This window comes from Propithecus coquereli, unplaced genomic scaffold (genome assembly GCF_000956105.1).
Source record: "Propithecus coquereli isolate 6110/MARCELLA unplaced genomic scaffold, Pcoq_1.0 Scaffold80, whole genome shotgun sequence".
Lineage (NCBI taxonomy): Eukaryota > Metazoa > Chordata > Mammalia > Primates > Indriidae > Propithecus > Propithecus coquereli.
The window spans coordinates 7,992,692-8,003,198 of record NW_012154174.1 but is presented as its reverse complement, the minus strand read 5'-3'; positions in this window follow the sequence as shown (position 1 = coordinate 8,003,198).

The window sequence follows — 10,507 nt, the reverse complement described above, 5'->3', positions numbered from 1 at the left end:
TTTTTTGAGAGTGGGGATGAGAAGCCTCCCTTCAGAGAGATTTTGCCATGGAGTGGAAGAGGGGAGACCCAGTGCTGGATACCTCCAGGCATCTGGGGAGAATACTATAAATTCCTTCTAGGACTACAGGACACCTGAAACCATCAGCAGCTGGAGAGATCCATTGTGTTATCCAGGATGATTTGGGGCCCAGACCATAAGCAAATGGGGCTTCCAGGCAAATGGGGGATCTGGACTGCGCGAGTGAGCCCAGAAGTTCCCCACTTACTCCTACAGGTGGGGTTTTAAGGACGGTTTGGTTGCTTAGAAGCACAGACTGCCCTCATCTCTTCAGAGCAGGCACCAGCAGATAGACGTTTAAAAAGCTAGAGCTGAGGGACCTTCTGGGGAGTCCCTAGGGTGGCTACAGGCTCTCATCCCATTGAGAAGTGGGGCCTGCTTCCCCCTCCCACAATGTGGACTGGCCAGGGGGACTTGCTCAAACAGTAGGAGGCTGCAGGCTTCCAAGTCCAATCCTAAAGCTTTGCAGACTCACCCAGGCTCCACGGAACACTTGCAATGACATCCCTTGGCTATAGCTAGCAAGTCACTGGTTGGCTGGAGAGATATTGAGATCATGTGTGGGCAGAGGCCAGCTGAGGCCAGACTCCAGGCTCATGAGGGAAACTGTCTTGGACTCTCTGGACTAGTCCAAGCTGAAGAATCGGCCAGCTGAGCCCAGTCCCACAGCTGACCCACAACTCCCAAGGAGTTAGTGAAGTGGTTGTTGTGTAACCACTGCACGAGGAGCACACTAGAGGCCTGGACAGCCCCATGCTCAGCAGGGGTGGAGAGGGCCCCACAGGCCCAGAGGCCATCAGTTTTGTTGGTTTGACAGCAACTTAGCCGGTTGAGCTCGCCCCAGCCTGTTCCTAAAGGTCTACGTGACCTTGGGCAGCCTCAACCATCCTCACCTATGAAATGGAGCCATGGGCCATGTGTGTAGCATGCTAAGCATGAAGCTAGCATGTGGCTAGAGCTCAGTCCTGGGTGTGAGGTTGTCATCTCTTATCTCCTGCAGACTATCCCTTCCCTGAATGCCAAAGAACAATGCAACTCGTTCTTTAAAGCATGTGAATTGGGAGGACTAGCACAAATAAGTCCAACATGCTACCTGGGTAAAAGCATCTGGAGCTGACTTCTCAGCTCTGGTTCCCCCCCTGCCCCCACACACACTGCCCCCATGATTGAGCCCCTCCCCCAATCCAAATAGCTGAGAAGAGTTAGACTAAGGGTGATGGCATTTTGCCCAGACAGAGAGGACCAGGCAAATGGGGGCAGGCTCAGAAAGTCCCCACTGGTGTCCCCCGACCCCATAGTCCCAGAGTAGAAGACCCCTCACTGCCAGGCCTGGCCCTGACCCCGGCCCCATCTGAGCTGAGAAAGCCCCAGGGGAGCCCAGACTCAGAAATGGAGGCCTGTGTGGAAACCAAGCCAAGAAGTTGCTCACAGGCACAGGCAGCCTGGTGGCCGCAGATCTGAGGTCCTGCCTGTCCATGAATCATCTGCCTGTGGTCGCTGACTCTGGACCCCATCTTTGAGCAAATAGCACAAGAACCCCAGACTCCATCTCCCCAGCCTCTGTAGCCCGGCATGAACTTGCTGGGGTGTCAGAAATGAGGCCCAGGACCCTCTAGCACTCTAGGACAGGCACCCAGCAATGACCCAGGGCAGGTTTGCATGACTCATCAAAGCAAGCTTGGAGCTGCTGCCACGTCTGTGACCCGGCTGTGGTGGGGGCAGGACAAGGATGGTGTGGAAAGGGCTGTGAGGATCAGGCACACAAAAAGGGTGCTCATGAGGTCCTGCCTCTCTGCTTTGTGGCATTTCTTGCTTGCAGAAGGGAAAGTTGAGAATAAGTCCTGGAGCTGAGCTACAGGGACCTCCCACTCAGAGTGGGCACACACCTGGCTGCTCACCTTCTCCCAACCCCAGCCTTTACACTTCTTCTGAAATGGTTTTACTCCTCTGTCAGTGGGAAAGACAGACCAGAAGAATGTGGGTCATTTAGCAACAAAGGAAACAAGGTACAAGTGGTCAAATTAGTAAAGTGGTGCAGCCATAACTGAATTTCTGGCTTCAAAAGATACAGAATCTGAGTGCCTATGGGACCAAGTGCATTTTCCTGGATGTCTCTAATGTCACTACATAGAGAGGGATTACTAAAGGATTAAAAAGGAACCAAGAGAAGCTGCAAATTAAACCCTTGCTTCCTAAAAAAGCCAACGTGAGAAAGAAAATAGAAGCCACCTAGAAAATGAGATGAGTCCAAAACAAAGCCATGGGGAAGGGGAGAAAGAAAACATTATAAAGTGGCCTCATACACATTTCATCTGAATTTTATCACCATTTGTAATCAATTTCCAAGGCTTCCTAATACCCATTAACTTTAGTTATTCAACCTACTAAATAAGTCATCTCACTGTTGCCCCAGCAGAAGGAAGAGTGGAGACTCTTTAGATGTTGATGAGGGAAAGAAAAGGAGTCACCTCAGGAGAGGAGAATGTTGTGAGTGAACACCTGGAGTTAATCGTAAGCAGTGAGGAGACTTTGTCACTTACCTTAACCCTTTCAAAGATTCATCAAACCAGAAGATAGAAATTCATGTAATAAATGAATACAACTTTTCCCATTAAAAAAACAGAATTTTTTCTTTCCAAAAAAAGAACACATATAGATGACATCTTAGTCCTCACCCAGTTAGGTCTGCCTCTTGGCCATTGCTGTCCGGTGGCTTCTGCTTTCCGCAACATGAAAAAGGAAGTCATTAGGGTTTCTTACTTGACATTACTTGTAAGTACTGCACTACAGGACACATTTCAAGTAAGAACGTTCTGGCTTGCAGTTGAGGTATCTAGATTATTTTAACAACCTCTTTCTCCTCTAAGGCTCATCATCTTCTGCATTTTTGAGTAGATTCTTCTTCCCTATTGTTTTTTCACTGCATGATGTAAAGAGCTGTCTATGCAACCCCTGGCCCTAAAAGACTCCCCTGGAGAGATGTCATCTGAAATGCTTTTTAAAAAGTTATTTTGCTTTTATTTCTGCCCATAATAAAAGAATTAACACCACATTCCATAATTACATAAATTAATATTTTAGGAAATTAATGTTTTTCAAATGATCAAGATTTTCTTTCCATTTCACAACTCAAGGTACAAAAATTAATGTTGATATATTGCTTTTCACTTTACAGAGCACTTGTAACCTACATTGGCAGCCAAAAGCAAACCTAAATGTAAAAAGGACACATAAGCAATCTACTCATAATTCAAAATAAAAAATATTTGCACTTTTACTTGGTCAATTTCCTGTTTCTTGCCAAAAGCAATCACCTGTCAATCAGTTTGCCTAAAGCAGAGGAAGAAAAAGCTGGCAGAAATCATCAATGCTCTTTCAAGACATAGAAACTACGAGTGTCTACAATATTATAATTCATTTAAAATATACATGTTTAACTGTAATTGCACACTCAACACAGACCTCACATGAATATATTTCCAATTATCTGGATAATTTGTTTCATTGCTTTACTTGACAGATTTTTCTGGGAGCACAGTTGTTTTTCCCTTTTGAACCAAAGTTTAACATTATCTATCGAGTATTAATAATTAGCTTTCCCTGTTTTGTCATCCCTACTCCAATCCCTCAACACAACAAAAACACATCAACCTCCCGCTCATATTTACCTTCCAGGAAAACATGTGTTTATACTTTCAAGATAAAGAAAATGTAGTACATATTGTTCTGTGTATGCGAATCTTCCCAAGGCTACATCAACGCAAAGTAACCTGAGCCAGGATAATTTGCTTTGCCTTTTCCTTTTGTTATCTGGGTTAGCAGCCAGCGGGTACTTGGTACAGGGACACTAAAATGACATGTTTTAAGTGTCTGCTCTGCCAAATGAAACTTTCCTTTCTCTCTTCCATCTGCTTAGTAAAAAATAGACGGATATAGATGATAGTTGATGGACAAACAGGGAGATAATAGGTGCAATAAAATAAGCCACAAGATTTCTCACCAAATAATATCTGCCTGAGCTGGCATTACTATGTCACAGGTCCCATGCATTAACGCAAACTCTACAAGGCTGTAATGTTAACTCACATTTATTGAGCATTAAAAATAGCCCAGGCACTGGGCCAAGTCAGTCTTGTGTTGCTTTAATCCTCACAGCAGCCTTATGTGGGATGGATTTTAAGGACAGCAGCACTGGGTGACTGCTCACTGGGCTGTTAAGCATAAAGAAAACCACACTGGGGAACAAAGGGGACCCGGTGGGGGTGGAGGGGCCCTCTTGTTTCCAGGGCTCCAGGCCGTGCTGCAGCTCACTCTACTGTGGCTCAGAGGCCTCTGCAGGTGATGGGCTGCTTCTGGCCGGCTCCCACCCAGAACTGTCACTCCACGCCTGGCTGACCTCCCACTCCACGTTGTCAGGATCTGGGGAGCTCAGGGTGTTCTTGCTCTCCATTCTAAAGGCAAGGAGACATGTGAAGGGGACTCTCAGGTATTCTGAAATGTGCAGGACATTCTCAGTGACTCTTGCACGCTTCTGTGCAACACATGTCAGGGCTTCTTCCTCCCGACTGTCTGAAACTCTGTGCCCTGTGACCGACTACCCGCACCCTCCCTCTGCCATCCCCCAGCCTCTCATCACCATCAAGCTACTCTACTTCCATGAGGTCAGCTTTGCAGATTCAACAAGTGACATCACACTGCGTTTGCCTTTCTGGGGTGATGAATACGTTAATTAGCTTTATGTCACCATTCCGCATAGTGCATGTATACATAAACTTCACATTGTACCCCATACATGTTTACATCTATGACTTGTCTATTAAAAATAATGTTGGCAAGACCATAATAGATGACATAACATGCAGGAAGGCTGGCCGGACCGCCCCACGTACCTGCCCTTGTTGCTTCGGCTGTCCTCGCTCACTGGCACCACCTTGTTCCGCCGCACCACACGCAGCAGATCTTTTCGGCGGGCAGGATGCAGCAGAGTCTTAAGAGGAACTTGCCAAGTCTCCTAGCGAGCCCCTTCCAGCCCGGCCCTCTTCCAAGGGAGATGTCGAGGTTTGCTCTTCCCCAGGGCTGCTGCTGCTCTGGGAGGACAGGGAGGCCACGGGGCCGTGCTGGGGGGTTCGCCAACACCGGGACTCCTCCGCCCGCTGCCTAGAGGACTCGCAGGCACTGCGTCTTTCCTGGTCGCCTCTGGTGTCTCCGGCGCCTGGATCCAAAGATCCTTCATAAGTTCAGGGAGGGTCGGCCTCAACTTGGCATCAATAGTGCGGAACTTCCCCAAAAGTGCTCTCAATTCTTGAGAAAAGAAATCAGGTATCTCATATTTTCCATGGTGACATTCCTTTTCAGTACCTTAAAGTTGCCAGCAGGAAATGGAAGATGCCCGGCTACCATCTTGTAGAGGACAATACCCAGGCTCCACACGTCCACCTTCGGTCCCACATACTTCTCGTGCAGGAATATTTCTGGGGCAGTATAAGAAGGAGTTCCGATGAATTTCTTCAGGTAATCCTCCTCACGGACAGTCGCGTGGAGGCCAAAGTCTGCCAGTTTAACGTTCCCGTGCTCATCCAGTAGGATGTTGCCGGGCTTGAGGTCCTGGTGGTTCTCGTGGCAGTGGCGCACGGCAGCCAGGAGCTGGCGGAAGATGGGCCGGGGCTCCTCCTCGCTCAGGCGCTGGCGACTCCTTGGAAGCCCGGAAAGGTCCCCACCACTGGCATACTCCGTTACGTGGAGTCTTCATTCTCGATGACATTGAGAAGCTTGAGGATATTCGGATGATTCAGGGCTCTCATGGCTGCGACCTCCATGTGGAGACTTTCCAGGCTGGGGAGGGTCTTCTTGGACATCATTTTCAGGGCCACCTTGGTCTCAGTAGGAACGTGCACGGCCAGAAACACCTGGCCTTGTGCACTGCAGCCAATTCTCCTGAGGAAGTCATAATCGCCCAACTCCTCAATGGGTGAACTGGAGGCCAAGGCCTGCGCCATGGTCCCCTCTATGCTAAGTCTGTGCTACCTGTGCTTACTAACTAAGGAACGCTCCCAGCTATACTAACTAGGCTAAGGGTACTAACAGTACTAACTACACTAACTATATGAACTATATAATGATATTAATAAACAATGCTAAATAGGTTAACAATGCTAATTATACTAACACTACAAAAGAACAAGACTAAGTATACTATCCTAATAAAAAACAATATTAACTACGCTATGCTAAAGCTACTAACAAACAATACTAACTATAGTATGGTAACAAAACTAACAAACTACTAACTATCCTATGCTAACACAACTAATAAACAATGCTAACTATACTAACTACACTGATAAAGCTGGCTAACAAGGAAAAACTATAGTGCTATGGTCAACCACAGGTCACCAAAAGCAGCTTCCTGGGCAATAAAGACCGAAATCCTAGGCCCAGGGGCTTATATAGGTGTTCAGAACTTGGTAACAATGGCTCTTTATGAGGTCAGAGCAAGAATTGGGCCAATCATGGCTGGGTAAAACCTACAGTGGTTTTTTCATTTTTTGGTCACAAGAACATTTTCCTCTTTAAAGAAAAGAAGTGTTTTTTGTTTACATGGTTATAGACATTGATATTTAGTTTATTAGAAATTTAAAACTGAACAATGCTTCAGGGACCTTTCCACTTATAGTTTGAAAATCTGTAATAACTTTAGGCTTTTAAAGACCCCATCATGTGTATCCTTGAAATATTCAATTTCTTTTTCTTGAAATTCTGATTGGTGTCAGGGGAATGCTACAACATAGCTCACATCATGATCCTCCTTTAAGTGACACTCCTGGGGCAGTAGGAAGCATGTAAGGGCCAGCCCTGCATCTCAGGACCCAGCCAGCCCGGCCCAGAATGAGGGAGAGTGAGTGGCAGATACCACAACCCAGCACTGGGCTGCAGGTCGAGCCAGGGCTGACTTGGATGAGTGCTGTTGAGCAGGGCCTGGGGAGCTCCACAGACCTGGAACCTGGGTGCCAGGGTGGAGTCCCTTCCACGGCCACACCAGCCTGTCAGCGTCTTGCGGGTCTGTCAGTTTCTCTTGGTCCAGAGGGATAACATCTCAGCCTTCCTGGGGCAGATTTAGGGATGAAATAGGACAGCAGGACTGCCCACTGAGGGCCCTGAGGTTGGGCCCAGCACTGAGTGTGTCACAGGACGCATCTCCTGGACCCCAACAGCAGCCCACGGTGCGGCCTCAGCTCCACTGTGCTGGTCTCTCGGCCTTGCAGCAGTTAGGCTCTGGCCGGTGGGACAGCCCTTGACTATTTACTCAGGACATTCCGGCCGCCCCTCACTTGCTCCGCACAGGCAGGGCAAGGCCCCATCATCCGCGTTTCAGGAGAGGAGGCTTAGAGGGGAGCGGCCTCAACCTCTACAGGCAGAATGGTAGGAACAGCAGAGGAGGACTCCAACCCGGAGTTTCCGATCTGAACTCTGCGCCCTTTCTGATGGGTGTAGGTGGTGCTGAGAACAGCCATGACCCAGCTCAGGAAGGCCGACCCCTCCTGGTGGCCACTTAGAGCCACAGAGGCCAGGACCCTGGTGTCAGTCCCCAGGCTGGTCTCTCAACAACGTGTGCTACTCCAGACAGATGGCTGTTGTGGGCTGAACATGCAGCAGACCCGAGATGCCCACAAGGCAAAGACTCTCTGCAAATCCATTGCACTTTCAAATCCTGGCAAACTTACCCAGAGCAGCATCGAAGCCTGTCTGCGTGGTGAGAACATCACATGCTGGGAAATTGGAGACGGCTTGCTGGAACTGCAGCTGGCAGCAGAGGAGGGACTCTGGGTGCAAGGTCTCCATGACTTCCATCTGGGCCGGGGAGCACTCACCTACGGAGGGGGAGGGAGGGAAAGGGTGTAACCAGGTCTGCCGGCCACCATGCCCAGGCCCAGGAGACCCAAAACCCGAGAATGAGGGCAGTCCAAGAAAGCCACCTGCGTCCATGTGCCTTCCATGTAGGGCCCCAGGGCTGCCCAGAGCTTGGAGATGGAGCCACAGTTGATAAAAGCCAAGGATAAATTACACAGAGGAGGGAGTCATTCTGAATCATGGGGGTGTTTCAGATCAGGTCACCTCTTCATATACCAAGGGAAGGGCACTTGCTGCAGTAGTGCAGTGCTAGACTGCAGACGGTGGTCTCTGGAAACTTGATGCTAATGGGGGTTTCCCACAAAAAAATCCTCCTCTTGGAAATTCGGAAATTCATATTGGCATATGCAGCAGCAATGAAAAGTGCCTCTCTCCCAGATGCCGGCTCGGAGGGGCATAATTGACAGCATCTGTAGCGGCCATGCTCTAAAATCCATCAGTGTGTTAAAACTGAGGCCAGACTTCCATGGGCTTCTCCTGGCCAGTGACTGAGGACAGCAGGTCCACTAAGGCAGACCTAGTCCAGCAGGACCTGGGACTTCTCTGATGGGTAACTCTGGTCTGATCACTCCCCGTTGGCCTTCCTGAAACTTCCTTAGAACTACACGGGGATGAAGGACCTTCATGTCTTCCTCCCTCCATCTCAAGGATCAGACCTGCGTCACAGTCTGATGGCTGTCCTGCCCTCCTCTGGCTCCTTCCTTGTTTTCCCTCACAGAATTTTCTTCAATGAATCTCTCACACTACTAGTCCCATGCTGGGATTTGCTTCTTAGAGGATGAGACTAAGCCACACATTAGAAGTTCTGAGAAGTCGTACAGCTGAGAAATGCATTTAACTCAGTGTTTCCCACCCATTTTACTAAATAACGCAGCTTCTTTTTCATAGAATACTCGTTAAAAGTTGGTGGGAATTTGGCTTGAGAAATGCCAAAGAAAGAGCACTGAAATAACAACCAGAAAGTGGGGCTCTGGTTCTGGGTCCTCCACTAATAAAAATCCTCTGATGCTGGCACAATCTTCCTACGGTAGGCAGAATTCTGAGCTCACCCTCGAAGTTCCAGGCCCCCGGTGCACACACGCCCGTCAGTTACTCAGGCAAGCACGGCCCTAGGTGCTGCTGTGAACGGATTCTGCAGAGGTAATTATCAAATCAGTTGACCTTGGACTAGGGAGATTATCCCCTTGGGCCTGATCTAACCACATGAGCCCTTTTACATCTGGGTCTAGAGGTCAGAGACAGGGAGGTCAGAGAGATTCAGATTTTTAGTGCTTGCATTTTTTTAAATATCTGAAATCACTTGAAAAACAATCATATATTACGTATTTTAAAAAAAGGATGAGAGGGACTCCATGAGGAGAGCATTGCTGGCTTTGAAGTCGAGGGTGCCTCAGGACAAAGAACATGGGTGGCCTCGAAGAGGGGAGAGCTGCCCCTGGCTGCCAGCCTGCAAGGACAGAGGCAGCTCAGTCCCATGCCTGTAAGGGATCGATGTGGTGGTGGTGTGCTGCACAGCCACAGAAAGGGACCACACCCGCACACTGGGCTTTCGCGGCCGTCACTTTGTGGGAGCCCCGCACCAACCCTGTGGGGCAGCTGTACTGTTGCCATCTTACGGATTGGAAAAAGGAGACTCAGGGAAGGCAGGTGACTGGCTTAAGCCTCACAGCTGGTAAATACCATTTGGGACTCACGTGCCAGTGGTCTTCACAGTCAGCCTTGGCACGCTGCCTCCCAGCCAGGCAGCCCTCTGAGCCTGTGTTCCTCATCAGTACAAAAAGGGCTGGGGGTGGGGTGAATGGACCAAATGCCTTCCTGCGCTGTCCTCCGCTCAGGGCTGCTAGAGGGACCAGAGGTATCTAAATGCACCTTGCAGAGGACCGTGCACAGGACAGAGATTGTCGTTTCTATTAAGGTTGTGAGTGCCCTCGGCAAGTGCCCTTATGTGTCTCAAGGGTGTTCTCCTCTAGGACACTGCCCAGTCACCCCAGGATGATTGGTGACTGCTCTTGGATTTCCGTCTCCCCATAAGTGTACTTGAAGTTATTTTTAAGAAACTTTGACAGCTTTTCCACCTAACAAGCAGGGTACTTCCTATGGAGACCCCCAGGAACTCCCCCTCACGCATAGTGGCCTTTTGAAAAAGGGCAGGGCCACTCAGGCCAGGTCCTTTCTGACCAGCCTGGGCCTCAAGCCAGAGTGTCAAGTTCACCCGGAGCTTTTCTGGGGCACACTGCTCCCTTTGTACCTTTTTTCCCCTCAGGAACCCTCCTCACTCCTCAACCTTACTACCCTGCAGAAATCTACCTCCCTCCCCATCTTGATTACAAATGATCCTTAGATCTTGCAAACTGATTCTTAGGTTCTCTTTCTTGCTAAGGCCTAAATTACAGCAGCTTAAAGGAGCAACTCTTAATCTGGGGACAGGGATGAGTTTCAGAGGGCCTGTGACTCCCCAAAAGTGTATGCAAAGTTCTATGTGAATGTGCCTTTCAGAAGATTCTCAAAGGGCCTGAGTCTTAAAACAGGCTGAGAATCA